This window comes from Cibotium barometz, chromosome 56 (assembly GCF_041138505.1).
Source record: "Cibotium barometz isolate CiBa-2024 chromosome 56, ASM4113850v1, whole genome shotgun sequence".
NCBI classification, from domain to species: domain Eukaryota; kingdom Viridiplantae; phylum Streptophyta; class Polypodiopsida; order Cyatheales; family Cibotiaceae; genus Cibotium; species Cibotium barometz.
The window spans coordinates 26,540,876-26,560,176 of record NC_141101.1 but is presented as its reverse complement, the minus strand read 5'-3'; the positions used below and the strand labels follow the sequence as shown (position 1 = coordinate 26,560,176).

General features: G+C 37.6%; 1 pseudogene; it reads right to left on the bottom strand.

Annotated features, from left to right (window-relative positions):
• Nucleotides 1–15,424: 15,424 nt before the first annotated feature.
• LOC147607073 (berberine bridge enzyme-like D-2 pseudogene) lies at nt 15,425–16,717 on the bottom strand (annotated as a pseudogene).
• Between the last annotated feature and the right edge of the window lie 2,584 nt (nt 16,718–19,301).

The following is a 19,301-nucleotide window of genomic DNA, read 5'->3' as shown; positions in this document are numbered from 1 at the left end:
ATGTGTTCATACTGAGAACATAACATACAACTTTGCATATTAAAGTCTGTTACTAAACGAACAACAAACACAAACTGTGTTTGCTCAATAGGATAGCCACATAACATTGTGAAAGACCCCTGACCATAAATTTCCAAAGGAATATGATCGACACAATAGGATCTTATGATACACATTCACAAACAAACTTATTTGATGTGAACTCAGCATAACATAACATAACATAAACATACACATTCGAAAAGGTAAAACCTCATTGGAATTTGTTCATACTGAGAACATAACATACAACTTTTCATATTGAAGTCTATTACTAATGAACAACAAACACAAACTGTGTCTTCTCAATAGGTTATCCACATAACATTGTGAAAGACCCTTGACCATAAATTTCCAAAGGAATATGATCGACACAACAGGATCTTATGATACAAATTCACAAACAAACTTATTTGATGTGAACTCAACATAACATAAACATACACATTCCGAAAGGTAAAACCTCATTGGAATGTGTTCATACTGAGAAAATAACATATAACTTTTCATATTGAAGTCTGTTACTAAACGAACAACAAATGCAAACTGTGTCTACTTAATAGGCTAGCCACATAACATTGTGAAAGACCCTTGACCATAAATTTCCAAAGGAATATGATCGACACAATAGGATATTATGATACAAATTCACAAACAAACTTATTTGATGTGAACTCAACATAACATACACATACATGTGATATGCATAAAAATAGTTAAACTTTAGGGCCGACAACTCTATGTCCCTTTGCATCCACATGGAACTAAAACTTACGACAAAAAATCAATTACATAAGTTTCTCAACTGTGCAAAAGCTTGTTTACTATGCAAGCAAGAGAGACATGTAGAATATTACCCAAATGGGTTGCTTGCACATAAATCAAAGACTTTGAAAAACCAGTCCTCAACTGAACTCTCCAATAGTTTGAACTTTGTCGACACAATACATAAGGAGAGTAGGGGAAATTTTCTTGTCCATAACTTTCCAGTCTTGTGTCAGTATTCAACCCTTAACTCCATGAAAAAACATTAACTTTTGATTATCACTAGCACTTCACTAGTAATCAACAAACTTAACTGATGTTCTTACACCCACTAGTCACTTGTATTGAAACATATGACCAATCATTCTTTATACACTTGATGCAAACATGAAAAACACATCTATGCTTCTAATCACATGCTAAAAGCACATAATATTAAACCTCAATCTCATATATGACCCATACATGCATGCTTATATAGATGCTCACTTGAAAAAACTCAAATGTCCACACGAGGCCAATATTAGAGAAATCAGAGCAAGAAGATCAAATAATTGAGTGTGAAACACACAAGAACCATACATCCCAAGCCCATCATACTCAAACGCATACGTCATGAGTGTAAAATATGTACAATACCTTTTGCACGTAATGGTTCTTAGTGATGTACAAAACTTATAAATATTAAGATGACAAAGTCATTTTATGGCCCCATACGCAAGAATTTGCAAACAAAAATAAGCACCAACCTTTACTCCACGTTCTCGATGAAGACTTTGATGTAAAAAGATTCTTCCCATGTCCATCAAGCATTTAGCATAAAGTGTTTTGCGTGTGACTATGCACACAAATCGTCCTGACTCACCTTGGTGGTGAGCTATGCCGCAACAACCTTAGAATAGGTAATTGGGACTATGCTTTGTGAGAAACCAACGCTTGGGTGTACTTTAATGCTATCGGACTAAGAACTTCAAACTATTGATGTTGCTCTGGATGCTTGCTAACATTGAGGACACCGATGATACAGTGAAGGGTATGCCAAGTTGCAGCAATTACTGTAAAAAATCCAACAACCTTGAGTGTTTGTGAACCTTGAAGCATCACCATCCAGGTTGCCAGGATCACCGGCGGCGATTATGACCATGTAAATTAGATTTCTCAACTACGTGACCATGGCGGGTATGTTACTGCAATTACATAGGTGCTCTTCAGGGCACCTTCCACAGGAGGTGTTGTCACCACCACCCATCAAAATTTGGACTGCTTTCTCTAAGGAAGATGGGTAGATGATGCTGCTTCATTGTGTGGCATGCACGAATCCCCGCGATCCCATGACCTCTCCACAGACTTTGTCATAGATGGAAAAAGGACATCGGATTGGCTACAAGCAACTTTCGGATCCAAACGTGGAGTGAGGGTGGATTCAAGGCATCACTTCTGCTCTACTTCCAAGATTGTTGCACCCGTTCACGATCAAGGCTAGAATTGAGCGTTGCTTAGGTGCATGACAGGTTTACATTGCTTGTTGCAAGGTGTAAAAGATAGACCAACACAACTCAACGCCCTCTATATCAGTGAGACAGAACAGACGCAACGCAACCTCTATATCAAAACCCTTGAGACCACAGTCAGGTGCTGGAAAAACTCTCAGATTTTAGCAATCTAGCTGGTCATCTTGGCTTGTTTTGTGTTGTCGTGTGCGAGGGAGATCTCTCTCAAGGAGAGAGACAGAGACTTCCTCTTCTCACGGCCTGTATGCGCCGTCGGCTTGTTCACCAAGAGTTTGTTCGAACTTCACAATGCCACTGCCCACATCGCATGCTAGGAGAGTAAAAGTAATAGTCCCATGTGAACACAGAATTTCTGTCACCTCCATCCCCAATGATTATACCCAAACTGTCCTTCCAACATTTGCATAACATTTTGCAAAGTGTTGAGCTGGTAATCTTAAGAGGAGCAAATGAAAAGATTTTATCCTTCGAATTTAGATTCCCTCATTTACCTTTAGCTATAACATCAGAGAGCTCAACCAGTTCCATCATCATTAGTGCCCAAACATCTAGGAAGCATCATAGCATTTCTTACAATGCAATGAGTAGCATATGAATAATACCAACACCCCCTTCTCTTTTAGGTACTGAAACTTTGTCCCATGCAAGGCAAGTAGAGACTTTTTTTCTTTCGTTACACTTTCTCCAAAGAAAGCCTCTAATAAGTCCTATGATTTTCTTTCAATGACACTTCCCAATATCCAACACAGGGCACAAAAACATAAAACAGGCATTCAATATTATATTGTAAATATCAACCCTGCAATGGAAGGGGACTCTGATGCCCTCCCATTTTTAAAATTTCTCCAAAAACCTATTTATAGCCCACACTACCAGTTGTTTATTAGTAACCCCAACACCAAATGGTATACCAAGCAGTCAAACAATCTGACCATTTTGCACCACCTCAAAGCCCCATCTTTGCATATCAAAGTCATTATCCTCAGTCAAGCTGATAACTCTGGATTTTGGAATGTTACATTTAGAGCCAGAAGCATTGAGAAACTCCTACACTATTTCTAATGCCAATCTCATATAATCGTTCTCAGCCCTTAAAAATAGTAGAGAATCATCAGCAAAACATTGTATAACTAGTTGTTCACTATACTTGAGCTTTAGCCGAGTAATATTTCCTTCAATGCATGCTTATTCTAGAGAGATTATTAGAGGATGAGAGGCAATAGCAAACAGCAAGGGTGCTATCTCCTATGTTACTTAATTAATGACCCCTAACAATCTAACACATCCTTATCCCCTTTCCTAACTTAACTAATGACCCTTAATAACCTTAATTAATATCTAACTTAATACTAACTAATACTAATTAATCCTAACTTAGACTAATTATATATTAATTACTTAATAATACTAACTAATACTAATTAATCCTAACCTAGACTAATTAATTACTTAATAATTAATCCTAAATTAAACAATTCAAATGCTAGTTAATAAGTACAACAAGTAACCTACTATTAAGTTAGTATTAATTTAAATCTAGTATTAACTTAATTAAATTAATAATACTAATTAAAACTACTAATGCTAATTTAAATCTATTAACTTATATTATGCGATACTATTTAAGCCTAACTTAATATTACTAAACTAACTAATACTAACTTAATGCTAATTAATAATAAGTAGTATTTTACCCTAATGCTAATTAAAATACTAAAATAACTCTTAATATTAACACCTACACTAATTATTAATCAAGAAAGTTAATCCTAATTAGTAACGCTACTTCTTAAAACTAACACTAATTAAAAAGCACTTAAAGAACTAATAGTGACGAAAGATAGAACTAACAACAATCACTTACCCCTATCCTATCTCACCTTAAACTATGATTCCAACAAAAATCTACTTAAATCGCATAAAAAACATCTCAAAACATAGCAAACCTAATACAAGAGAATCATTGTTTTTTGATGCCATGCCTGGTCGCATCGTCGATATGTGCGTCAAAAATAGACGTCGAAATATGCATGGAAAAAGGCTTGGAAATAAGCGTAGAAAAAGTAGTCGAAATAACAGTCGAATTTTTAAAAAAAATTAAATTTATATATAATATTTACTAGTTCCCATCCTGGGGTGTGTTTTAGCCTTCTCTTTCTACTTGAGATGCCTAGTGATGTGTGCTATGCCAATCTACGAGTAATCAAAAGGAGTTGATCGGGAAAGGTTGAGGTTGTCTTATCCAAAATAATTTCTCGATTGAGTCGACGGTCGAGAAGTAAAAGGAATTGGCCAAGGGAGTAAATGGTTACTTTACTCTTCATTGCCTACGGGTATATACAAGGTTTGTCAACTAGTGCGTAAGGTACTAAAAGATAATCATATTTGGGAATTGTGTCTCATGGAAAGGAGGTTATTCGTAAGATTGGTTCTAGGTAGTGTATGCAAGTGTGCACAAGAAAAAGGGTTAATGGTAACCACGTAAAGCTTCTAAGTGATCATGATACCCGAGAAGTAAAAAAGAGCAATGAAAAGTCATTAACTACATACAAGCCTCTAATCAAGGACATATGCAAAGTTGGTGGACATAATCATATTGGTTTGTCCTCATGCTTAGCATCAACCCAGAATAAAGTATTCATCTTAGAAGAAGCCAACCTCATTGTTCTAAGGGTAGCATAACGTTCAACAACGTGTCATATTTGTATGGTGTAATAATACTTACATGGATAGTAGGTGTTCTTAAAAGAAAAATATAATCTCTAGTAGAAAGGGAGTTTAAGGGCACATGAATAAGGAAGTAATATTCCTCTACTAAAAGAAGTGTTTCTCTAACTGAAATACTTATAAAAGAGAAATTATTCCAAGTTAAAGATTTGTTTAAGTTTGATTTAAAAGGAAAGGTTAGAAATCTTCAAACACGATTTTTATTATGATTATAAGCATGCTCTAGTAAAAGAGTAAAATTACTCTCTTGAAAAGAGGTGAAGTATGAGACCTTAAAAAAGATAAGGCTATCTTTTGAGATAGCAATAAGGTGAACCAAAGAGTTCAAGAGAACTTTGTTTCTTTTAAAAGGGAAAAAGGCTTTAATCTTTCTCCAAAAGATTGTTCTCGAAGGTTTTGAGATATTTGACGATACTTAAAAGTTTGAGTGTGATCAAACTTAAGAGAAGGCTGGCGTACTCAAAAAGAAGTTACCCAGTTTTGTTTTTGAGGATAAAAACTTTTCTTTCAAGGGAGAGGAAATGTTATGAGGCTGACATGTAACACTAAAAGGTAAGACTAGGAAATATTATTTATATGTAAAAGATTGCATATAAATAAGATTCAGAGGATTTAAAATAGGAAATAGCTAAGTAATGGTTGATAGGCATTAAAGTTAAAGTAAAAAGGAAAGTAGATGGTGCACAATGGAAGCCCAAGGGACACAAGGGTAGTTAAAGAGGCATTGGACATGGAAAAGGCAATGTCTAGCCAATGAGAGGTCAAGGGGTTGAATTTGTAAAGTCATACACCACTTAGGCATATATAATGATGGGTTAAGGGACTATTTGGGATATGGTTGGGTGGAGAATCAAGGTTCTAGTCTTACAAGTCCTCAAGCTTATAATGCAAGGAGCATTACACCTGCTGGTGACTATTATTAGTCTTGTGACTGTTAGACTTAGCTTAAAACTACTTCCCTTGAATCCAATAAAATTATAACAACCCTTCTACCTCACCAATAAATAATGACTCTTGATGCACAACCGACTGTAAGTTGACACCCCTCTGATCCTTTTTGACATAGAATCCTCTCAGCTCAAGATGACTGATTCAGTTATGAGCGAGCTCTAATTCCCAGAACATGAGACATACATTCATTTTTGTTCTATATCAATCAAAATAACTTAAACCAAGATCCATTTCAAACATTCTCATCAATCACAACACAAATTCAAGCTTTGAACTCTCAACTCTCTTCACGAAAATAAGGATAAACTTGTCTCAACACCCCTCAGACATGGGCTCAAATATATCAAAAGAACACACTAAAAACTTGAGGATCCTTCACAATAAGACTCCAGGTACTCTCCCAAAGCATCAACTTCAACCATGAATTAAAACTACAATGAATTAACAAACCACAAACTGTAGGTCATCCCAAACAGACGCAAATTAGCACTCATTTGACTGACAACAATAGTTCATATTGAATAGAAATTAGACTAAGTCATGTCTCTAAGAGATTTTCCACACACAAATCATAGGGAAACCACCTCCTATTTGATTCTCTGGTCCACAGTGCATCGTTTGCTCTGCCTTATCCAATTTCACCTATGCTACACTGAATTTCACTCCTTCAACCTTCAAAATGTAGGTAGTCTCTTCATTGTAGTCACTTCACACACTCTCTTCACTCACTCTTCACTCTTTATTCTCTCTTCTATGTTCTTTTTCACTCTCCCCTTTGGAAAATCTTCAGAAGCCCTCCTTAGGCCCGTCGCTGCCTTGCCACCTTCTAGAATGTTATGTTGCCCGATTCGCTTTTTCTCCCATTCACCTTCTATTTTAGTTTTTTGCACCTGTGCTTATTCACTTTGGTCTCAACAATGTCTCTACCACCTAGGACTCATTTCACACAACTCTACCACCTAGGACTCATTTCACACAACTCTACATACATTACATGTTCCCACACACCATGTCTGATTTCAGTTCTAGACCCCTCTTACAACATGTAACATCACGTTGCAAGTTGTTTGCCATGCATATATATTAGATCTATATGCATGAGCTTCATAAAAAGTTGCATGAGCTTGAAGAAAATCCCCGTGCAAAGAGCTACATGCATATGTAATAATAAAAAAACTCTTAAACATAGTTTAGGTGAGGGATAAGAGAAGCAACCCCATGGCCCCTGATTTATAAGTAATAATGCATGTAGCAAAGATCTACATGCATATGTAAAAATAAAAAAACTCCCAGGCGTAGTTTAGGTGGGGAACAAGAGAAGCGAGCCATGGAGCCTACATGGGGATATGGTGCGTACAACACCATGGCCCCTAATTTATAATGTGGTTAGGCATAACAAGTTTAGGGATCCCAGGTTATGTTTTGGTGGTGGGGGATACTTATCAGGGTGTGATCCACACCTTGTAATGGTCGAAGATGTGTGTCCTCTATTGCTGTGTGAGCTACGCCTAATAACGGTGGTCTATAGTGTGAGGCATACTTAATCATGGCTTGGTTGGCTTTCTGAGGAGTCATCTACATAGTACTTCTACATACCTGCATAGAATTATATACAAATCATTTAACATAAAATAGATTGCCATAATTTACCTTGCGAGATAAAGTGCTATTTTAGAAAGAGTTATCTTCCTATTCTACAAGTGGGTAAGTGAAGGGGATTGGGTGAATTATCTTCTAATTTTATGAGTGGGCGAGTAAATTTGATTGGGGGTAAATGTTTGATATATTGACCGAGTGGTTAGGCTAGGTGAGCTAGCCCATGGTGTTAATTTAGGTTAGGATGGGTTACATGGATCTCGTAGGAGCTAAGGAAGGGTATATAAACTAGAAAATGGGTGATAGGGTGGAGCCGAATGATCCAGGTACTTTCCAAGATGGAAATGGAACATTTATTTTTAAAAAAGAAAATTGATGTGAAAATTTTAAATATAAATGAAAAATGGAAAGGATTATTATGAAATTGAAGTTAGGATGTTACGATACTATAGAGATAGGAGGCACTTCAACATGTGAGAAGTATGGCCACCTAGTGACTTAAGTTGCTCTATTAGTTGATTGTTTACTTGTGAGATTTGATGGGACGGAACCTATCTAGTAGGGTAACGCTGGAGAAATCATTGACTCTAACCATAGTTATATCAGAATGACTAGAAGTCTAAGAAGAATGCTTGATGGTAGAGAGAATTGTGGGTAGTAGGATCCTCACATAGTTGTTATGGGCTATAAATGTCAAATGACATAGTAGGATCCTCACATAGTTGATATGGGTTATAAATGTCAAATGAAATGTAGTTTAATTATATATTCTTCCATATCATTGGTCTGATGATCATTTGATTATCGATATAAGCATCATTGTGGCATACCAACAATATGTCAACCAATGCACACACCGACAACTATACCAATTCTATAAAAAAATTAGTTCCTACACATATACCGATGACATGAGATTTATATTTCTAACAGTTCCCTTTTCTTTCACTTTTTTTATTAAAAACTTTGGAGCCTCTCTCTTGTGCTACACTCACTCTCTTTATGTATTGTCCACTATCATCCTCTTGTCCTCTCTCAACTCCTTTCACTTCTCCCACTCCTCTCCCTGATAGATTTGTGAGCAACATAAGCACGCTCTTGCTCCATGTTCTTAGTCTAGTTTTTTTCTCTTTAAAAAAAAACTTATGTTAGAAAAAGAAAACAAGTAAGGGTTTCTTTACTCCAACTCCTTCCCCTTGTCCTTGTCTCTACTTATGTTAGAAAAAGAAAACAAGTTAGGTTTTCTTCACTCCGACTCCTTTCCCTTGTCCTTCTTAAAGATTGCTCTTTCTCCTTGTTCTTGTCCTTGCTACATATACATTATTTATTTATCATTTTTCTACATGCTGTTTTAGTTTTTTCAAGCTTTCTAGGCTCTTTTAGATTGTGCACTATGTTACAGGCATAAAAGAAACCAAGTTATCTACACATAAGATACAATCTTTTGTATCCCATTTTCTTTTTATGGTTATGCTTATGTTGCATTCCTCGATTCTTGGAAGTTTATTTTTTGAGGCTTGAGAGCATGCATACTCTTACAGCTTGCATAAGCTTGCATGTTATCATGAGCTCTTATGCAAGAGATCTTGAGGGCATGTATAAGCTCTCTCTTGCTATCTTCTTTATTAATGCTAATGTTTTCTTCTTTCTTTTGGCTCTTTTTTTCTAGGTTATCCTTGAAGCTTAGAAACAAGCAATCTCTCCACAATCAAGCAAGATCTTCATGGGTAATCCTTAAACACGCCATATTTTCTTAGGACAAACCCACGGTTTCTATTGGGAGTATTTGTTTTATACACTATTTTTTTTAAGACTTTATGCCAAAGTCTTAAACTCTATGCATAGAGTCCATAGTTAAAAATATGCACAAGACTATACATATGCTATATGTACAGCCTTATACATAGACATATGCTATATGTACAGCCTTATACATAGACTTACATATAAGTCTATGCATAGTCTGATGCCTAGAGTCTATGTATAGAATGTACACATGGACTCTACACATAGTTTTATGCAGTATCTATGCATATTAGTCTTATGAAAAGAGTCTACTACATAGACTCTATGGATAGTCTCTTGTGCATATTAGTCTTATGAAGAGTCAATAACATAGACTTATGCACATAACCTATGTATAGTCTTATGTATAAGAGTCTACTTTATAGTATTAAGGATATATAATAGACCTATGCATAAGAGTCTTATGTATAAGAGTCTACTGTATAAGAATCTTATGTATAAGAGTCTATTGTATAGTATTAAGACTATATACATAAGAGTCTAGTCAATAGTCTTAATAGAGTCTAAGGATAGACTCTATTACAGAGTCTTCTACATAGAGTCTATCCCATAGTCTTATGCATAGAGTCTATACAGTGAAGACAGGATGAATGAGCTAGTGCACCTACATTTGAAAGTTACATAATTTGTGACTCTCAAGAAAATACCCAATTACACATGCTTTGGCAAGGCTAAGGTGAGCTCTTGACTTAAACATGTTTGGGGCTGCCCGAGAACTAGACTAGGGCTTAGGCCCATTTTTTCATCCATTCCAAGCTATTAGGATTACCCAATATTTCCTAATATATATAACGAGTTCATGCTCTAAAAAACACACAGTTTTGGGTCCCTAGATGTGTTATTTTTCTTGCTTTTGATTTTTATTTGAATGTTATTTGCATAGGGCATTCTATTTTCATATCTTGGAAGGAGAAAACATTGGCTCTTTGGTGATTTACATGAAATTAGAGCCTAAAAGGCTTAGACTTAATTTCTCTAAACCAAGGAATATAGATTCACAATTGTGATTAGGATTGAAATTCACTCCGAAAACATAGGCATCAAGATCCACTAGGATGAATTAGAGTGGGATTACCAATTTTTATTCATACAATTCATGATTTTTCATAGTTTGTTTATGCATTGTTCAATTGGTAGATTAGAATCATGAAAATCTAATAAAATATAAAAAACATTTAATTACTTGTATCACAACCATTAATTAAGATTGGGATAATTAATCACACCTCATCAAGCAAAAAAAAACTTAAAAATTACCAAAAACCAAGCCAACAAACCAGCTCCCGACGAGTAGGGGATATGAGCCTAGAGTTTCATGCAAAAAGAAACGAGTCTAGATAAGTGAGCCTAGAGGTGTAAATCTAGACATGTAAACCTATAGATGTGAACCTACAGACGTGAGCCTAGAGACACGCAAGCATATAGACAGGAACCTATCCAGACTTGAGCCTAGATATGTGAACCTGGACATGCAACCTATGGATGTGAGTCTAGGCATAGGAGCCTAGACATGTGAGCCGTGAGCCATGAATCATGACACATGAGCCTATAGATGTGAGCCTAGACACACAATCCTAAGGGTAGTTATACCTAATATTGTATAGACCAACTATTACTACCAGACACACTCGTATAGGCACACTAACTCATATCCTTCAAAGATTTCTAATCACACAATATTTACCAACAACTACAAATTCTAAGGAAAATTCTTATCCTTTGTAATTATTAAGGAATTAAAGCACAATTATTAGCCAATAAGTGCACCAACCGTAACAAATTAAGGAATTAAATTATAATTATTAGCCAATAAGTGCACCAATCCTATCATAGGCTTATTTCATACAAGGGAAGTATGTAAGCCAATTTGTTATAAACACGACATGAGCATATAAACATAATCCTAGAGGCATCAGCTTAGAGATGTGACTCTAGAGGCATGAGCGTACAGACATGAGCCTATAAATGTGAGCCTATAAGTGTGAGCTATACATGTGTGCCTAGAGACATGAGTCTAGGAACGTGAACGTGGACACATGAGCCACTAAATGTGACCCTAGACACGTGAGCCTAGAGACGTGAACCTAGACATGTGAGCCTAGGGGCATTAATCAATACATATGAATCTAGAAAAATAAATACAAAAAAGCAAAAAAATCTTTAAACTCGCACAAAAAAATATATGAAAAAACATATTTTGTAACTTAAGCAAAAAAAATATCTATATAAACTACAATAGAAACACCAAGGACCTTTGATGCAAACCCAATTTGGACTAACTGTTGAAAATGACAATACAGTCTGTATAACATCAAACCACACTTCCTCAAACCCACCAAGCCTTTAATCCAAACAACCAACACTCACCAGAGTGCTACCCTCTGTTAAGAAGGCTAGACTCCTTTGAATCCCCCTCTAGCGAGGAGCTTTGGGAAGAAATGAGCCAACAAAACACAGACATAAGTGAAGGAACATTAAAAAAACTAGAAACATGAGATACCATGGTCCTCTGAGCTCTAGACTCACCAACAATTGGCTCTGTAAATAGCACCTTACATTCATGAACAAGGCAATCAACCTCCTTAGTTTTCGTTGCAAATGAATGAGCGGGAGCATGACCAGGATCCTCAAGGTTTTTTCCCATAGGAGGCAATCAAACGATGTCCAACACCACAATGTTTCAAAAATTTGGTGTCAATTTTGAGCTTGGCTTATCTCCTAAGTGTACCATAACTGACAAGCATCCCAATAATTGTAGTTACGGTAATAATCAAGACATGTTTCTTTGTATGTACTATTAAGAACAAGTTCTTCACAATACACCCACTAAAAGCATGTGCATATTGCATTATCATCTAAGCTAGAATATCACTCTCCATAGGAGCCTAGACCCCTAATGACAAAACCAACTTCTTGTTCTTTTCCACTTGGATGAGGAATGGGGAACATGGGGAAAATTAACTTCAGGTACTACCTCAACACAAAAGGATCCACATAAGTATTTATAGATTGTTTCCTTAATCACATCGCGCACACACAGAGTGAGCCTACAAACTTAAGGTAAGGTTGCTGAAGGATAAGTGCCATTATAAATGGCACAGGCCAACCCCATAGGGCAAGAGCTCCCATACCCTAAAATAGAGGGTATCATGTAACCACCTCCTTATGTTCCCTCGCGACATGAATATGTAGCAAAATACATGCCAAGGATGGTGTTTGAAATGAGAAGAGAGGTTGCCATAAGTAAAATACCTAAAGACTCAGAGTTAGGCAAAACAAAGCCAATCAACATCTCAAAAATGATGAATAAATTTGATGGAATTGGAGATCCCATTTAGTATCTCGAGAATTTTGATCAAATTTATGAGGCCGTGTAAGGATTGATGATCCCACCAAGATCTGTTCATTCTAACTTTGCCTTAAATGTAAAGCAAGACAATGGTCTAGACCATTAAACCCACATGAAAAGGCCATCTACTACAAAGTCTTGAGACACACATTCATTAAAGGATTCTCACCTAATGGAGCTAGATGGGGCCCCATCGCACGAATTTTTAACCTCAAGTAAGAGCAGGGTGAAACAATGTGGGGGGGACTTTATTGCTATTTCATGTTATGCATCACTCCATCTGAACACTTCCTCTTTATTGTGGTAGTTTTCAAGATGATCCTTGACCTTCCATCTTTCGTGTGGTACTTAACCAGCCTCTACAAAGTGGCATTCCAACCATGTGCCACCTCACTATATACCTATTGATGCTGCTATCTCACTTTGTGTTAAAACTCTAGATCAAGCATGTAGGTAGCTATATGTAGCACAATGAATGATATTAGTTTCATCTAATCACTCTGTAAGCTCCCCCAACTCTTGTATTCTATCTGTTTTGGTCATTGTCAAATTTCCTTAACCATTCGATCCATGGCCTCATAAATATTTCCAAAGTAAGGTACATTTCCATAAACATGCTACAAAACCTTGACAATTAGAGACAGTGAAGCATCATGACATGATCATAGACATAGAACATAATCAAAGACATATATCTAGAAAAGATGTTCTTTTGGAGCATCATCAAGAGTTGCTTGCACCATTACATTTGATTATTTCTTCTCCTTTGACCAACAAATTTTCTCAAGGTGGCCTTCCTTGCCACACACATCACATATAGGCTTGGACTTGTTTTAATGAACGGCATTAGGATATTAAATGCCCCATGCTTCCACAATGGTTACATGTGACATTGGAGTTGTTAAAGAAAGTAGTCTCTCTGCTGTTTGTTGAGAATTGTTGTGTATATTTTAAATTTTTATCATCTTTAAACAAGGAGGATTCAACACCTTCAAGAGTAAGGTTTGGAAGATTAGTACGAGTTGACCCCACTCAAGAAAACTTTTGAGGCATACTTTTGATTAAGAACACTATTGCATCTTTCTGCCTTGATACCTGTGCAAGTTGCATCATAATACTCTTCATCTTACTAACATGTTCCACAAATGAGTCTTTAAGCTCCATAGCAAGCCCATAGAGCTGAATTTTTAGATTTATTTCTGGATTTTTTTCCTAGACCACACCACTTTTTCTAGCTCATCCCAAGCTTCTTTGGCATGCTCTTTATTGATGTGATGAATGATATTATCCCCAAAAAGTTTTAACCCAATGATGGAAATGGCTTTTTTATCTTTATTTGTCCTTGCTTTGACTTCAGTCTCACTCCCTTCCTTGAGCTCATCTCCATTTCTATCCCCAAATCTCCTTCTACATGAGTAGATACATGGCTTTTGTTTGCCATGTATGGAATCCTTCACCACTAAACTTTTCCACTAAGATTTGGTTAGCCATGGCTCAATGAGGAGGCTATAACTAAGATTATAGTCATATCTTGGTAGTATCTACTCCCTTATAATGATTTAGTTGTGCAAGATTCAACTTAGATTTAAATATTAATCACTAATCACTTACTAATACCAAAAAATATAGACGACTTTCCCAGTAGACAATTGGGATAGTTACACTCACAATTGAACCAAGTGCTTTAAGAGAATGAAATAGTAGTGAGTGAGGGATTAAGATAATAAGACTTAATATTAATACACTTAATCAAGGGTTTAATAAAGTTAATGAAACCTCAATGGAAAGAGGGGTGTAGGTCTAGATCGCACTCTACACACCACCAAAAGCAATTCTAAAGTCCCCACCAACATGTTCAACACGGTCGCAATCCCTTAGGACCACCTCAAATTGTTGTGAAGATGCACAGTGGTGATGAATGACCCTTTTTCCCTAAATTTTTGAGCACCACCTCATTTCTTGACGATTATGCTCGATTCTCCCACTGTGCATGGATGCCCTGAGGTGCCTATGTTATCCTAGAAGAGCTTTCCCAATGATTCAAAGAATAGGGAGAATGAAAGTGATCAATGGAAGCCATTAAATGAGCTTATGGATAAGGTTTCTTGTAATTAGTAAGTGACTAAATTTATCTCAATAATACTACTAATTACTACTTGAGGAGGCTAAGAATGCAATGGTGAGTCTAGCTCTGATACCAAGTTGAGAAAATACAAGATTTGAGAAGGGTGTGGAGTGTTTGGGAGTAGGTGGGCGTTGTAAGAGAGAGCTATGGTGGGTGGAAAATGAAAGAAGGCATCACTAGAGTATGATATCAACACTAATAGAGGTGATTGCGAATCTGAGTCAAGGCTAATCAACATCACATCTTGCATCAATCAAAATGAGCTTCATACATCAATTTGTAGCCATTTGATACACACCCACAAGATAGGATCTTCCTTTTGGACCACATGAGGTGTCCACATGCTGCATGCCTCTATCTACTTTAATGCTACGCATGAACTTGGTTGCCCATTCATTGTTCCTACCCACATGGTTCTCACATAATCTCAACAATACATACTTTCCCATATCATAAGGTTTCTACCCAGACATAAATCATAATGGAAATGACATAAAACTACATGGCTTGACATGCACACATACATTTGGAACCATAATTTTAACATAACTCGAGTTAAGGCTTGACAAAGTCCGATTTAGCTTTGAAATAATGCTTGCGCAAATTAAGCCTGTTTTGCAAATCGCTTGGAGCTGGAAGGAGGGCGGCGTTGGCTGCAGACTGTATCCAAGGAAGCTCAGTACGGTCAGTAGGGTTAAGATTTAACTCAGGGTAGAGAGTGGTTAATAGGGAGAAGGCTTGGGTTGAGTTTCCGACGCAGACACCATAGAAGGAGGCTCCGACGTCGTTGGGCTCGACGCCGGCGACATACATGGCTGTGAATAACTCATCAGGCGAGGAAGGGGCTAGGGTTTGCCAATTGAACAGTGAATTAGTGATGTAATCTTTGCCGGTTCTCCACAGGCTAAAGGTGCTCATAGAAGCAGGGATCTCGGCCAGGTTGATTTGCCACGCTAGGATAATACCCCAGCTGCCGCCGCCACCCCCGCGCAGAGCCCAGAACAGATGCTGCTCCGATTCAGCATACGCCCCTCCTGATTCACAACTCTTGCATCAATCACGTTATCTAAAGAAAGCCCGTGCTTTCTCCACAGCATGCCGAAGGAGCCGCCGCTGAAGTGCCCGCCAACTCCGACAGTGGCGCACGTGCCAGCCAGGAAGGCGTGCAGAGGCGTGGCTTGCCAGATTCCGTAGTAAAGCTCTCCTAAGGTTGCCCCGCCTTCCACCCACGCAGTCTTTGAAGCCAAATCAATGCTTACTGCATTCATGCTCATCAGGTCCAACACCACAAACGGCGCCCCATCACTTGATGTGTATGACAACCCTTCATAGCTGTGCCCGCCGCTTCTCACACGTACGCCCCATTTGCCCTCCACTGCACAGTTGAAGGCCCCTTGCACTTCATCCCCCGACCTTGGGAAAAATATCGCAGCTGGTCTTGTCACCCCCGTTTCCAAGAACCGCAGATTTTGCACAGAGAAGCTTAGAAAATTATTGTATATACTGGTCTTGGTGGGAGTGGTGAAGTTGACACTCCCCTTTGGGTGAGGCAGCTATGATGATCCATCGCCTCGTGAATCGCAATATTAGAGCAAAATATGCCTAGGGGCTAAAGCAATTATTATTGTGATCGTATACATGTGTTGAATAATGCTGTTCTAAGGCTGAGAACGGCCGTATAGAGAAGACAGAATAATATTAGAGCAAAATATGCCTGGTGCTAAAGCAATTATTATTGTGATCGCATACATGTTGTGTTGAATAATGCTGTTCTAAGCGGCCGTATAGAGAAGACAGAGTTTGTGTGACTGATGAGGACGACGCAGGAGTCCGGACCGGCACATTCATCGAGAGGAAATAAAAGTGTCGAAATAAGTGTTGATGTGAGCATCGAAATAAGTGTCGATGTAAGCATCATAATACAAATATACCAACGCTTATACCAACTCTAGTTATTAAGATCAGCATTTTACCGACTCTCTCTCTCTCTCTCTCTCTCTCTCTCTCTCTTTCTATATATATATATATCTATATATATATATATATCTATATATATATAGATATATATATATATAATATATATATATCTATATATATATATATATCTATATATATATAGATATCTATATATATATCTATATATATATAGATATCTATATATATATAGATATCTATATATATATAGATATCTATATATATATAGATATCTATATATATATAGATATATATATATATATCTATATATATATAGATATATATATATATAGATATATATATATATAGATATATATATATATATAGAGATAGAGAGAGAGAGAGAGAGAGAGTCGGTAAAATGCTGATCTTAACTAGAGTTGGTATATAATTTGTAAAATGGGACATACTCAAGCTAGCAAATCTGCGAGCCCTAGTCTATCCCATTCTGCTACATCGGTACCACAACATGTATTCAAGTTTGAGAGATACTAAAGAAAACATGTTTGAAAGCAAGACATACTTCTACACACAAATATGATTATATGTATATTGTTGAGAGAATTGTGTACATTGTTGTGTTACAAAAGATTAGCGCCAAGCTCTCGCAAAAAACATTCGCAAAAGAACAACATATCTACTCGTCATCATTCCCATCATTGCCTCCTTCCCCTTCCTCATCATTGTGAGCCTCTTCTAGAATTCCCTGTGTCAATATAGGAAAACAATAAGTTACGTGCTACCAAACCATAAGTTACAAACTTTATTAGAAAGGGAATATACTTATATAGTTGACAATGTAGACCTAATTAGATGGATGTCCTTCTCATGCCACCTTCATTTAGTAATGTAGATGTTATGTGCCTCCATGCATAGTCGTACTCATCTTTCTTATAGGCACGACCAGTTGCCTCTATCTACACACATTCATGAAAGAAAATTGAGCAGACATATGGTACAAGTTATGCATCAACACATGGAGTAAATGTGATGGATTCACTTATCAAGTATGCACAGTAACGTCCAAAATGCCACCTTCTTTCGAGATGAGAAGCCCTCTAACCTTTAAGACTTACTCTAACTACATCTCGTTGTTTTTTATACTTGTCAAGGGTATCAAGTATCTTGACCTTGGCCTTCCCATCTACATGGGGCTTATTTTTTCCCTTTCACATCTTTGACCTTTGATGGCTCATACTACCACTTTCTACTAAACTTCATGTCTTTGTTTGGCTACAGGAACTCTCAATAGAGTTAGTCAAGGATATAGCTCTTCTTCTCATCGGGTTGGCGTGTCGGTCCTTCCACTTTGTGAGGATATCATGGGAAAACTAAACCAACAAGAGTTGGCACATACACGTCAAGATGGTAGCACTTGGATCATCCTTGTTCATGGATCCATCATTGTAGCATCAATAAAAGTAGCTTGCAGGTTCTCTCGAGCGAGGAGTGTGTGTTGAGATATCGAGCTCATCTAGTGAGGCGGTGGACACTGATGACCCGCCTGGTGGATAGGCCCCACACTTACACCACTGGCATGGTTGGTGTGATCATGGGTGATATGCGGCCAGTGGGATGAGAGGCTGTGTGACAGCCATTCCGGAGACTGGCATAGTTATAGCGCTAGCTCATTTAGTTGGGTTCACACTATAGAGAGAACCCTAGTATGTATTTGGTTGAGTACCTTTCATATGGTGTGTACTCTTATCTTTGTATATGGTATGTTGAGTGTTGAGTGAGGAAGAAGAAGATTTTCAACCTCTCACCTTGTGTGTTCTCTTCTAGGGTTTTGTGAGTGTGTGTGTGCTTGCAAGAGCTCAATCTCTCTTCTCCCCTGCATCTTTTCATGGTATCAGAGCCTGGTTCATGTTAAGGGCTGAGCTGCAAGTAAGAGAAGCACAGGAAGCGGTACGAGGATAAGAGCTTCAACAACTCTTCCCTATGTGTGTTCACGAGGCTACACCCTTGTCGGGAGCTCTACGGGAGGCACTGGCAAACGATCTTTGATTCTTTGCGGGAGTAAAGCTATAGAGCAACTATACAATCCTATCGTACAACATTTTTTGGGCCGAAAACGCGTTTCAGGCGCGTCACGACCTCTGTTTTTCAGAAAGCAGGTGATTTCGAGCACTGCGATGGGTAAGTCATCGATTCTCTGCAGAACTTTGTTTTAAGAACTGCAGGAAGACAGATTGGTTGTGCAGACACTGTGTGTGCTTCAAGGAGGTCAACAGTTGCCATTAGGTGTATGTATGCACATTGAGGTCACTGGTTGTGACATTTGAGTGTACTACAGTACCGCTGCAGAAAATATAGCAGTTTGTACAGGACAACCAGAGTGCTGTTTCTGGTAAATTTGTGTGTCTGGCAAGATGTCAAATGATGGCATACACCAGATTGTTCCTGAGAAGGTTGATAAGAACAACTTCCATGCTTGGAGGTTCAGGTTGACGAATCT